The sequence below is a fragment of the Carica papaya genome, chromosome 4 (genome assembly GCF_054855325.1).
Source record: "Carica papaya isolate Zhongbai chromosome 4, ASM5485532v1, whole genome shotgun sequence".
Taxonomy (NCBI): Eukaryota; Viridiplantae; Streptophyta; class Magnoliopsida; order Brassicales; family Caricaceae; genus Carica; species Carica papaya.
Window position 1 is genome coordinate 15,469,870 of NC_142312.1, and position 14,747 is coordinate 15,484,616.

A 14,747-nucleotide genomic window follows, 5' to 3' on the forward strand; every position below is an offset into this window, starting at 1 on the left:
CATGGCCGCACTGAACTTATTCTATTTCATAATTTATTTTCATGATTTGTAAATTTTATTGATTTTTATTTCATTTTATTTTATTTTATCTAAATTTATTTTGATTTAATTATTTAATTGTCATTTAAAAAAATAAAAAATTTTCAGAAAAACAAAAAAGGGGAGAAAAATCCCGCGAGAACATGCGCACAGAGTGCACGTCCCATTTACGCACACGGTGTGAGGTCAATCCTGCGTGTGTCTTGTCACGCGCTGGCGGGCCATCCGTTCCTCACTTCGCGCGCAGATAGATACTGCACACTATACATGCACCGTCTACGCTGCAAGCCAGCGCAGATAGATCCCTGCGCGTGCAGCATCCAGAGCTCCTAGGCCCTGCGCACGTGGCGCCCAGAGCGACACCCAGTGTGCGTAGGCCCTACGCGTGCGATAGAGTAGCCCTGCGCTTGCAAGCTAACCCTACAGCACACTGGGCGGGTGAGGCCATTGCACCTTTTCGTACTGAGTATATGAAACTAACTCCTTTCCATGCTCCCCCATATCAGGAAAATAATGAGGAACCGATCGCTGACCTACCACTTGAAGCCCTTAAGAATCCTGTGGATCCTTGAACTTTTATGAGTGCAAAATTGTCTCGCACTCTGATAAGTCCATCTTTTATAGAAGCTTGTAATTACTTTTATATCTGCCTCTATTGTGTATGGAACTCTATTATTATTTTATACGGGATTTTAATTATTTGTTCCACTGCATACAATTATCTATTATGCACTTGTAATATGTTTGTGTATCTAGCACCCTTATGCTTTAATTTGTATTTGGGATGTCACAAAAACTATATATCAAATGATCATGATTTAAGGAGACTAAATCAAATGGCCCAGATTTATTCAAGTATTTGAAAGGACCAAAATACCATAAAATGATCTAACAACCCAGATTTGTGAGAGGAGATCAGATGACTAGTAAAGGGTAGATATGAGGAAACCTTGATTAGGGTTTCCTCTCATTGGATAGGGAGCTAAATTCAAATAGAGATGAGGAGGGCATCGATCTAGAGAGAAATAGAGAAAAAAGAAAGAGTAGCAGTCCGAGGGAGAACGAGAGAAAGAGAGAGAGAGAAAAGAACAACGATCTGAGGGAGAGTGAGAGAGAAAAGAAAGAGCAACAATTTGATGAGAGCAAGAGAGAAGGAAGAAAGGGAGCAAGAAAGAGAGAGAGAAAAGGAGAAAGAGCATCGGGAGGGGAATGCCACTATGGGAAGACCGTAGATTAGAGGAGAAGAGAAAGGGAAGAGAAAAAGTTGTCATGGTGAAACCCATTGGGTCACAAAGGTACTAGACTTCATGATATTCAACTTTCAAAACTCATATACAAGCGTGAGAAAAACCCATTTCCAGTGGTGAGTTTCTAAAAGCCATGATTCCAAACATTCTTTTTTAGTTTTAGTTACGTTCTTAAATTCACATATAATGCATTAACATGTGTATGATGATCGTTAGGGCATTTAGGTGAACTCTAGTGAAGGAGATACGCAGAGAAACTCTGTAAGTATCCTGATATTTTAAGCCTAAGTTGGATTTTAAATTCCATGTATGAATTTCATGTGTGATGTGACATCCCAAATGCTAATTAAGGCATATGGATGTTAGATACAGAAACAGAATTACGAGTGCATAATAAAATTATATACAGCGGAGCAAATTAATACAAATCCCTTACAAATATATGAGTTCCATTACACATATATATAGCTGAGGCCAGAAGTAACTGCAAAATATAAAAGATGGTAACTTCTTTCACTATGTTAATGGACTCATCAGAGTGTGGGAATGATCATGCACTCAAGTTTTGTGGATCCACAGAATCCTCATAAACATCAATGAGTAGGTCAGCTGGCGGTTCCTCATTTTCTTCCTCATATGGGGGAGGTATGGAAAGAGTGAGTTTCATATGTTCAGTAAGGAAAAAAATATTTAAATAACATCGTAAGGTTTTAAAAGTAAATTATTTTAACATAAACACTTACCATTTGATTACTCTGTAGACCTATCTTACCTTATGAAAATAATTTATTTATTAGAAAAAATATCACGTTAATATAATCAAGACAAACACACAACATACCAGATAATAGAGAAAATCAAATAAATCATGAAATGTTCATATTTTTAACTACCCACGTGGAATGACCAGATCAGATAGAGATAAGGGCAATTTGCTGAGGCACATTTTTGGTTTGCCAAATAATGGTACGATCTATAACCACAATCGTACCAACCATAGTGGTTCTATCAAATATTCTATAGTCATGACAGTACTTAGGCAAAGGTGATCCCTAACAGATATTCGCATCACTACTCTCGTCAGATGGTACGTCGTCCTCCACAGGGAGCGGTCCTCTTATGTCTTTCCAGACCAGATGGGGGAGGGAAAAAACAGATAACCCAGATGGCAATAGGGGAACAAATACCCCTCAGAGATAAAAATTTTAACGAGACACTTGATGCATTATGCATGTCAATACAGATACATACTTCAGACCATTCATGCTTTATTCCATTTTTCTTTTTTCAAATACCCTTACCGGTTTCATATTATTATAATTACATGTAAATCATCAAGTGTCTATCACTCACATAGCATGCTTGAAATCAAGAACAATTCAACTTATGAAGCTTACAAACATTTTTTGTTCTTTTTATTTTTCAAATACCCTTATCGGTTTCATATTATTATAATTACATGTAAATCATCAAGTGTCTATCACTCACATAGCATGCTTGAAATCAAGAACAATTCAACTTATGAAGCTTACAAACACAAAGCATGTCAGAACAGACAAAATCACAAAATTATCAATTTAATATTTTCTTTTTCTCTAAAAATAACCCTTAAGACATTTAAAGAAATACTAAATTTCCTATTGAAACCTTGATAATTTCTTCTATACAGTCCTTTTCTAATTCTTGAAAGGTGGAAAAATGGAAGTGTGAAGAAAATGGGAAGAAATGGCCCCTATTTATAGAAAATAGGAGTCGATGGATTTGCACAAATTGGCAAAATCTGGTGAAAAGAGAGAAAAAGATGCTTAGTACGAAAATTAGAGGAGGAAGACCTCCTCTACCGGTGGCGGTGCCAGGAGTGACAGCACACCGCTTGAGGTTGGCAGCAACGCACTGCTCAAGGCGGCAATGCCCTCACCCACCTAGCGCACTACAGGGCTAGTTTGTAAGCGCAAGGCTACTCTGCCGCACACTCAAGGCCTATACGCGCAAAGCACCGCACATACAGGAGCTACCCTGCACGCGCGTAGGTCCTTGGCATGCTGGACCCTACGCGCGCAAGCCTACTATGCGTGGGCCCCAGGCGCACAAATCTATTACGTGGACAGCGAGCGTACAGTGTGCGATGCTTATCCACGTGCGAGATAATGCGTGAATGGCCCCTCTGTGCACGACAAGACGCGTGTAGGATTAACCCCATGTTGCGCACGTGAATGGGACCTGTGCACTCTGTGCATATCCTGCCTCTATTACGCGCACGTGTGCGCGCACAATCCACGAGCGCCTGCACGGGCAACGCATTCTCCCAAGATTTTCCTACGAGATTTTTCTCCCATTTTTCATTTTTCTAAAAATTGTTTATTTTTTAAAAAAAAATGACGATTAAATAATTAAATCAAAATAAATTTAGATAAAATAAAATAAAATAAAAATTGGTAAAACTTACAAATCATGAAAATAAATTATGAAATAGAATAAGTTCAGTGTGGCCGTAGGGCCTGAGTAAATAGGATTTTTCAAATATAAAGTAAGCGCAGTGGTTAGTGTGGTGTTACATTGCCCCACTTTAAAAAAATTTAGTCCCCAAATTTATCTCGAACAAGTCTAGAAACGTTTTTCTCATCTTGCTTTCTAACTCCCACGTCTCATCTTCTAGCGTATGATGCTGCTACTATACTTTCATAATGGGAATTGTCTTGTTGCGAAAGACTTTATTGGTCCACCCAAGAATCTCCACGAGGATTTCTTCATACATGATATCAGCTTATATCAGTGTTTCATCATGAGGAATGATATGAGAAGGGTCAAAGTGGTACCTTTTGAGCATCAAGATGAGAAAAATAGCATGTAAACTCTTGGGATAGAGTAAGATGATACGCCACAGGTCTAATATGTTCAATAATCCCAAAAGGTCCTACATAACGTGGGCTCAACTTCCCTCTTTTCTAAAATTGCATCTTTCCCTTGTATGGAAAAATTTTAAGGAAAATCTGGTCTCCAACAGCGAATTCCAAGGGTCACCTACGTTTGGCGTAACTCTTTTGCTGGCTCTGGTCAGTAACTAAGTTCTTACGAATGATCGCGACCTTCTCAAAAGTCAAGAACGCAAGCATGTAACATGTCTTCTAATGTTTGGATCGTACATTCTGATTGACCATCTATTTAGGTATGATAAGTGGTGCTGAAGCATAATCCAGACCCCAAAGCTTCCTGAAAGCTGTCTCAAAAATAGGAGGTAAACTGAGGATCTCGATCAGACACAATGGGTGAGGGAACACCATAAAGTTGAACAATCTCATTAATATAAAGATGGGTCAATCTACTAGTGGAGTCAGCGATTTGGATGGGCAAGAAATGAGTGGTCTTGGTTAGTCTGTCAATGATGACCCAAATAGCATTTCATCCAGAACATGTCCTGGGCAGTTTAGTGGTAAAATCTATGGCTACATGCTCCCACTTTCATTCAAGAATCAGAAGACCTTGCAATAAATCGTCGGGTCTCTGATGTTCTGCCTTAATCCTTTGGCATGTAAGGCATCAGGAGACGTAGTCAACTATATTCTTCTTCATTCCTAGCTACTAGTATTGATGCTTTAAATCTCGATACATCTTGGTACTTTTGAGGTGGATAGATAGCTTAGAAGCATTGGCAATTTTGAGTACATCTGCCCTTACAGCGACGGGAACCCAAATTAGGTTCCAAAATCTAAACAACCCATCATCTAAAATCCTGAAATCAAGAAATTTTTCAAAAGAGAACTAACCCAGATTCTTGATGAGTTCCTGGTCCGTAGACTGAGCTTCCCAAATTTTCGTGTAGAGATCTGGTAGGGCTCGGATCTGAGCGAGATAAGTACCTTTGTCATAGTAGTTGAGGTGGAGCGACTATATAGTATCCATTAATTTCCAACTAAAGGCCATGGTTTGGGCCAACACTGTGAACTCCTTCCGGCTTAGTGCATCAGCGACTACATTTCCTCTACTGAAGTAATAGATAATCTTGTAGTCATAGTCCTTTAAGAGATCCATCTAGCATCTCTGTCTCATATTTAACTCCCTCTACGAGAACATGTACTTCAAACTCTTATGATCAATATAAATATTAAAAGTCTGACCAAACAGGTAATGGTGCCATATTTTCAGGGCAAAAATAATGGCCATCAATTCCAGGTCGTGGGTCAGGTAGTTTCTCTCATGAAGTTTCAACTGTCGAGATCTATAAGCGATTACTCTACCATACTGTATCAAAACATATCCCAAGCCAATATGAGATGCATCGTAGTAGACCTGAAATCTTCCAGTGTTGTTAGGGAGGATCAACACCGAAGCAAAAGTAAGAAGATGTTTTAATTCTGTGAAACTTTCATTGTGTTCGTAATTCCAGATAAATGGTAAGCCATTTCAGGTGAGTCGAGTCAATGGAGTAACAATTCTAGAAAATCCATCAATGAATCCCCTATAGTAACCTGTCAAGCCAAGTAAACTACGTACCTCGGCCATATTGGTGGGCGAATTCCAGTTGATTACTGTTTCAACCTTAGGCGAATCTGTAGAAACTCCTTCACTTGAAATTATATGACCGAAGAAGGAGTTTGATCAAACCAGAAGGAGCATTTGCTAAGTTTAGAATACAGTTGGTTCTGGTGAGGGGCCTCCAACACTTCAGACAAGTGATAACATATTCTTCTAGGCTCTTTGAGTACACTAAAATGTCATCAATAAATACGATGACGTACTAATCTAGTGCGTGCTAGAAAACTCTGTTCATGAGATCCATGAAAGCTGCAGGGGCATTAGTTAACCCGAAAAACATTACCTGAACTCGTATAAACTGTACCTGTACGTGGGTGTTAGGGATATCTTCTTTTTTAACTCTCAACTAGTGATATCCTGTCCTAAGGTCAATCTTAGAGAAGACCGTGCCTCCTTACAATTGGTCAAAGAGGTCGTAAATCCGAGGTAAACGATACTTGCTTTTAACCGTTACTCAATTAAGTTCCCAGTAATCCACGCAGAGTCTGAGGGAACCATCCTTCTTTTTCATGAACAATACTGGAGCGCCCTAAGAAGAATGACTAGGGTTGATAAACTTTCGAGTTATCAATTCAAAAAGCTGATTTCCTAGATCTGTTAACTAAGCACGGCTCATACGATAGGTGGGCTTCGAGATTGGTTGGGTTTCAGGTAGCAATTTAATTAAAAATCTACCTCTCACGAGAAAGACAGACTAGGAAGTTCGATGGGAAAGACATCCAAAAAGTTACAAATAATCGGTGTTGAACACATAGCAGGATTAGCACCCATATTCTTGTTTATTCAGTTGTTAGAAAAATAATGATAATAGATTTTATTTCTTTTCTGGGGTTCACAAGGTTACAATTTTACTTTCACAATTAACTATTACTTTATATTTTTCTAATCAGTCCATTTCTTATATCACATTAAATCTTGAAAAATCTAACAATATTATATTCACAAATACTTTTATTCCTAAAATCTTTATCTTAAAATCTTTATGTATACAGCGAGCTTTTAATAATCCCCTAGTGGGAGTTTCTACCTTTAATATTTCTACTAAAGATTATGGCCTAATATCAAGCTTACAATCAAATGCACAGGAAATAAAAGAGTGATTACCACCTATATAAATCAAAGCCTTGATAGAAATATCATGAATAGAAAGCATACCTTGAATAAGAATAGGAGTAGGGAGAGCATCGGATTCATCTAGGTGGACACACGACCCTGTGCTACAAGCTTAGCCCATCCTTCGGTCGCTGAGGGTAGTCCTTTATAAGATGTTGGGTGTTTTTGCACCAGTAGCAAGCATGATTGAAATACTGATAAGGTAGTTTACTATGTGAGCGACCACAATGCTGACAGGGTTGGGTAGGTTACGCAGGCTGACCCGTAAGTGGAGGCAAGGCAGGGGGAAGGGCAACTCTCATTCATTTATCGAGGTGGCTACTTACTGGGTCAGGCAATCTCTTTTTAAACTATTGGGGTTATTGTTATTGGGCACGGACTTGGACAATGCATTAGTGTCTGGCCGAGATGAAGTCTTCAGCCAACTGGCAAGTTTTAGCACCTCTGCATATGAGCTAGGTCTCAATATTATAACCTGATCATAGATGTCGACACGAAGCCTTTTAGAAAGTTCCTACCTTTACGACTTTCAGGGGTGAACCTAAACAGTTGGACAAAACGAGCTGCATAGTGGGCAACTATCAGATTACCTTGGCAGAGATCCTGAATTTCTCCTCCTTCTTTTCTCGAACATAGCCAAAGAAAAAGTTTTCAAAGAATGCATCCATGAATACTTCTAAGGTGGTGGGGTAGCTAAGACTTCCTTCTTAAGTCGCCACCAGTGTTCTGCTTCACCGTTCAGCATAAAGGCTACTAGGAGAACCTTCTGTTCCTCAATTAGGTCTAGGACAACGAAAAGCCTCTCTATCTGTACGATCCAAGCTTCGACTCCTAAGGGATCAGGGCCACCTTCAAAATGTGGTAGGTGAAGCTTCCTAAACTCTACTATGTTATGAGAAATGGACCTCTCAACTGTTCGGTATTCTGGGGCAGGAAGTGGATAAGAGTTAGCTTAATTTTGTCCTACGACGGCAGTCAATCATTAGATGGCTCAGAAGAGTTTGGCAAATTTAGCCTTTATTGGATGATCCGAGGCTTTGGATTGTTAGGTACGTTCTATAGATGGTCTTCCTTGCGTCATTCCTACAAAAAAAAAAGAGGACATAAGTTGGAGGTCTAATTTGGAAAAGATGACTTATTCTTAAGTACTCTAAGGGTCTTTCTACCTAAGGCTTCAGTTGTAAGAGATTTGATCCACGTAATCTGCTTTGATACCATCTGTGACATCTCAAATGCTAATTAAGGCATGTGGGTGTCAGATACAGAAACAAAATTACAAGTGCATGATAAAATTATATGCAAGGAAGCAAATTAATACAAATCTCTTACAAATATATGAGTTCAAATTATATATATATGTATATAACTGAGGCCATATGTTGCTACAAAATATAATGTCAAAATACAAAAAAGGAAAACTTCTTTTACTATATTATTGGACTCATCAGAGTGCGAGAATGATCATGCACTCAAGTTTTACGGATCCATGGGATCCTTAGAAACTTCAATGGGTAGGTTAGCTGGCGGTTCCTCATTCTTTTCCTCATATGGGGGGGCGTCATGGAAAGAGTGAGTTTCATATGCTCAGTAAAGAAAATAATATTTAAACAACATCATAAGGTTTTGAAGGTGAATTATTTTAATATAAACACTTACCATTTGGTTACTTCGTAAACCTATCTTACCTTATAAAAATAATTTATTTATTAGAGAAAACATCACGTTAATATAATCAAGACAAACACACAGTATACTAGATAATAGAAAAAATCAAATAAATCATAAAATGCTTAGATTTTCATGTCATGCTTCACAAAGTCGTTACAACTTCTATCTCGAAATGTAGATACAGATTTTCGACCACCCATGTGGAATGACCAGATCAGATACAGATAACGACAATTTGCTCAGGCACATTTCAGGCTTGTCAAACTACGGTACGATCTATGATCACGATCATACCAACCATAGTGGTCCTATTAGATATTCTATAGTCATGAAAGTATTTAGTTAAATGTGACCCCTAACAGATATTCATGTCACCACTCTTATCAGAGGGTACACCGTCATCCACAAGGAGCGGTCCTCTTATATTTTTCTAGACTAGATGGGAGAGGGGGAAATAGATACCCTGGATGGGGATAGGGGAAAAGATTAAGGCAATTGGCATGTTGTTTGCTTCTTGCATTACAAAAGTAGAGTAACCCCTATTAGATTATCAAAAAACCATGAGGAATAGTAAGTCATCTACTAGGTGCGAGTGAAAAATATTGTTTTCATTCTGTTTGCATCATTCATATTACATTGCACAATCCACTTGTGTTTGCACAATCCACTTGTGCTTGCACAATGTGGGAATCTAGAGTCTGTTAGGAACTTTTCCTTGTAACATTTTTTAACTTGCAGGGACTCGACTAAGGGGATCCCAACTCCGATGTTCAACTTAATCAAGAAAGTGAGTGTGGTAGTAGACACAAGTGTACTAGGACAACATGAATTTTGGCACCGAGACTTTAGCACAATTTCACACACACATGAATTCCACATAACCTCGATACCATCCTAACACATTCTATTACTTTTTACCTTTTTTCTTGTATTTAGGATCGCTATATAACAATGAGATGGATTTGAGGATGAACTTTTTTGAAGAAGTGAGGATGACATGACCGTAGGGAGGCATTCCGATTACCCAGTAAGCAACAATTAGAATTCACGCCAACCCAGAGATAAAACCCGAAAGAAGCCTGTGTCAAGGAAATGAACTCAAGATTCGATGATAAGGCCGAATCCCATAAAGCCTAAGAATCTAGTTTGTGTAAGCTTAAATTAGGTAAGGTGGATCATCGATGCTATCAAGACTGGAAAATCTTATGGGCTGTCAAGACAACTGGCCCAAGGAAGCATCAAAGACAATGAGTTATGGGCTTTCGGATTGATCCAGAAAGAAGAGGAAATCGAGTCGCGCATGGAGGGGAAGCACCCACGGGTGGGCAACCCAAGTCACCCAACCCTTCCCATAACCCGCTAGGCACAACCTGTGGACTAGCAGGCTGCGCGCCCAAGAAGAACGAGTGACCCACGACGCACATCCCTGCAGGTAGGCCAACAAGGGCACATCGAAAAGACCCGAGGGACGACCCTCATCCTAAGACCTAACCCAGCGGGTCCGCACCTAAAGAAAAAGAAGACTTCGGGTCAATCACACAACCCAACAAGCCGACTGTGACAACTAGCCTAGCAGCTGCCACGGGCCCAGTCGAGGAGAAAGTCAGGCAGACCGCAGAGCCATAAGGCCTAGAGGCCGCGTGCTTTGGGCCCAACCCAAACTGCACACATGCGTGCGGGCTTCCCTAGCCCGAATGGGTGGAGTGTGTGATGTGTGTGGGAAAGGGAAGAGGTGGAAAGCTTTTTGGACTTCTTTTCAACACATTCTACATGTGACCTTTAATCCCAAATTCAGCAAATTCACATGGTAATTATCCTTTATTATTTAATTATTATTATTAATATATTTATATTTCAAGTATATCCAATGATTAAATTATATAATATTTTAATCTTAGGGATATCCTAGGCTATTATTTTATTATATAAATTTAATTCCAACACTTTATCTTATCATTATTTTATTGTAAATTATATCCCTAGGATTATTCAATTAATTATTTTGTATTTAGATGGGATCGAATAAATATTTTATTATATAATTATTCTAGATTTAGATAGAATTTTATTAAGGACATTTTTTTATTTATTTCTTCAATAGATTGTAATCATCTAGAAGTACCCCAGGGAAGGATATAAATAGATTTTTGCCTAGAGGTTGTAGGCACACTAATTACAAATATTTGAGAGAAATTGTTGAAAGGTTAGGCTTTTCAATTCTTGAAAGGTTAAGATTTTCTTCTATTAATATTTTTGCTAATTTTTAGTTTTTTCAAGTTCTTCAAGAAGTAGGAATCTTCAGAAATCTTATTAAGCCAAGGAGTGGGGGATTAACTTATTGGTAAGTCCTTGACGTTTTTTCTTTTCTTATTTTATTTTTTTTAATCTTTATTTTTGCATTTCTTTTAAGATTGTAGGTTCAATTATAGGGAGGAGTTTTCTAAGCGGTTAAGTTTCAGTATTACATAACGTTGAGTAAGCTATAAGAGTTGATTCGATCCTCTTCATACCCTCCCACGTCACATTCTTTCACTCAATGTAATTAAGCAGGTACCTCGATATGTCAAGTTTTTAAAGGAGCTGTGCACCAACAAAAAAAGTTGAGATGCAATTAAAGGGTAAGTGTGGAATAAAATGTTTCAGCTATAATTTAGATGAAACTATGTGACATCCCAAATGTTAATTAATGCAAATGAGTGTCCGATACAAATACAGGATTATAAGTGCATGATAAAATTTTATGCAGCGGAACAAATTAATACAAATCCCTTACAAATGTATATGAGTTCTAATTACATATAAATAACTGAGGCCAGAAGTGATTACAAAATACAAAGTCAAACTACAAAAGATGACCACTTTTTTCACTATGTTATTAGACTCATCAGAGTGCAGTAACGATCATGCACTTAAGTTTTGTGGATCCATGGATCCCCATAAACCTCAATAGGTAGGTCAGCTTGCGATTCCTCATTTTCTTCCTCATTTAGAGGGAGCATGGAAAGAGTGAGTTCCATATACTCAGTAAGAAAAATAGTATTTAAATAACATCGCAAGGTATTAAAAGTGAATTATTCTAACATAAATGCTTACCATTTGGCTACTTTGTTGACTTATCTTATATTATGAAAATAATATATTTATTAGATAAAGGATCACGTTAATAGAAGCAAAACAAATACACATCATACCAAATAATAGAGAAAATTAAATAAATCATGAAATGCTCATATTTTCTTATCATGTTTCGCGAAGTCGTTACAACTTCCATCTCTAAAGGTAGTTACAGATTTTTAACTACCCATGTAGAATGACCATATCAGATACAGATAACAGTAATTTGCTCAGATACATTTTTTGCTTGTAAACCATGGTACGATCTATGACCACCGTCGTACTGACCATAGTGGTCCTATCAGATATTTTATAGTTACAATAGTACTTAGCCAGAGGTGACCCCTAATAGATATTTGTATCACTACTCTTGTCAAAGAGTACGCCATCATCCACAAGGAGCAGTTCTTTTACGTCTTTCAAGACCAGATGGGATTAGAAGAAAAGATACCCTAGATGGGGTTAGAAGAAAAGATACCCCGGATGGGGTTAGGAAAAAATATACTCCTCATAGATAAAAAGTCTAACGAGATACTTGGCGCATTATGTATATCAATGCAGATACATACTTCATACCATTCATGCTTCATTCCACATTTCTATTTTTTTTTTTTGTTTCTTTTATTTTTCAGGTAACAACACTGACTTCATACTATTTTTATTGTATGCAAATCATCAAGTGTTTATAAATCGCATAGCATGCTTGAAATTAAGAACAGTTCAACTTATTAGATTTACAAACACTAAAAGCATGCAAAATAGGCGAAATCACAATTATCGTATTTAATAATTTTTTTTAGCTCAAAATACCCCTTAAGACGTTTAAAGAAATATTAAATTCCTTACTTAAACCTTGATAATTTCTTCTACACCATTCTTTTTTTCTTTCTCTCCTTCTCTCTCTAGATCACTCTTCTATCTAATTCTTAAGAAATGGAAGAACGAAAGTGTATGGAAGAATGGGAAGGGAAGGCCCTATTTATAGAAATTATGAACTGTAAGATTTGTACCAAGTGGTAAAATATGGTGAAGAGAGAGAAAAAAAAGATATTCAGCATGAAAAACGAGGGAGGAGAGTCTCCTCTGTTGGTGGCAGCGGCGTGTCGTCTAAGGTGTCGACAAGCACTACCCGAGGCAACACTGGCTCACCTGGCACGTTGCAGGCTAGCCTGCAGGTGTACGATCCTTTTGTCGCATGCACAGACATACTGCGCACAGGCCCCAAACACATAGGGGCCTATCCATGCAGGCCTGTTGTGCGGACAACATGCGCACAGTGTGTGATTCCTGTCCGTGCATGAGGTGAAGCGCGAACAGCCACCTACGCGCGACAGGACGCATGCACGTTGTGCGCAGTCCTGCACCTGCTGTGTGCATGTCCTGCACCTGCTGTGTGCATGTCCTGCGCCTGCTGTGCACGTATGTGCGCTATGCACACGTCTTGTGCTTGTTGTACGCGTGTGCGCATGCATAGGGCACAGGCGCCCACGAGGGCAGCTACTTTCCCCAGGGGATTTTTCCACGAGATCTTTTCCATTTCACTATTTTTATGAAATTTCATTTTTTTTGTACGGAATTAAAATAAAATAAATTCAATTAAATTAAAATAGAATTAACTAAAATCAAATTAAATAAAATCAAATTAAAATCAGCAAAATTCACGAATTATGATAATAATTTGCAAAGTAAATTAAATGAGTTCAATGCAGCCTAAAGGTTCGATAAATTGTGTTTTTCAAATTAATTAAGCACAGCGATGGGTAGGGTATTACAAACTACCCCCAAATACAGGGATTAAGGTATGTTTGTTATTTCTTATAAAATAGTCACTTTAGGCATAAAAGAACATGTGTGATTTAAGAGCATCAATGAACGTTATGCCACTGTCTATCTACTCAAAATTGAATGCTGGTCCACTAAAAGAAATGAGTGTTATAATTCAGTTAGCCGATAGATCAATTGTTTATCCTAAAGGAGGTCTAGAGGATGTGCTTGTCAAAGCTGATAATCTCATTTTTTTCTACTGATTTTTATGTGTTGGGTATGGAAGATAATAAATTATTTAATACTTTTGATATTTTGCTAGGAAGACCTTTCCGTAGTACGATCAAAACGAAGATAGATGTACAGGATGGTACACTCACTACGGAATTTGATGGATAAATTGTAAAATTTCATATTTATGATGACATGAAGTATCCTAGTGATGTGTCTTGTGTGTATGGTGTTGATATTGTAGAAATCTAAGTCAAATTATTCTGATTCAAGCCATGATGATAAGCTGAACATTGTGCTCTCTGATGATTTTGGTGTGGACAACTTAAAAATTTCAAAAGAGGATCATGTTGTTGAAGAGAATCCATAAGATATGGTGTTCAAATTTGAGGAACTTAAACCTCAAAGGAGCAACGCATCATGTGTTGACCTTCATATTTCTGACACAAAACTTCTACCTTTTATTTTGCATGCACCAAAACTAGAGTCTAACCTGTCGCCTGAACATTTGGAATATGTGTTTTTATAAGGATCGGAAACCCTTCCGATGATAAGTTCTAATGAACTAAGTAGACTAGAAGAAAACAAATTGATTAGAGTGCTTAAGAATTAACAATGTCTAGCCTATGACGCTAAATAAGGGCGCTCAATGGGAGGCAACCCATTTATTTTTCTCTTTTCTTCTTTTCTTTTGAATTTATTAGCATTAGTGATTTCAATTTATTTACAACATTTTTCTATGAGTTAACATGAGTTCTGTGTGATTAGAATACAGGAACAGGGAATTCAGGTGATGGAACCTAAAAAGAAGGCAACTCTGAAATGGCCAAATAAGCCTTGCCCAAGGCTAGTGTTAAGCTCATAAAGCATAACCGTGTGCTATCAATCGACCGCTTCTGTGCAGGAGATAAGGTCGTGTGCTCTCCCGACACGGTCGCGTGATGCCAATACACATACCTTACCAATAAGGCACTGTTATGCAGTATCATTATAATGTTTTTGCAAGGGAAGCACAGTCATGTGCATGGGAGGCATGGT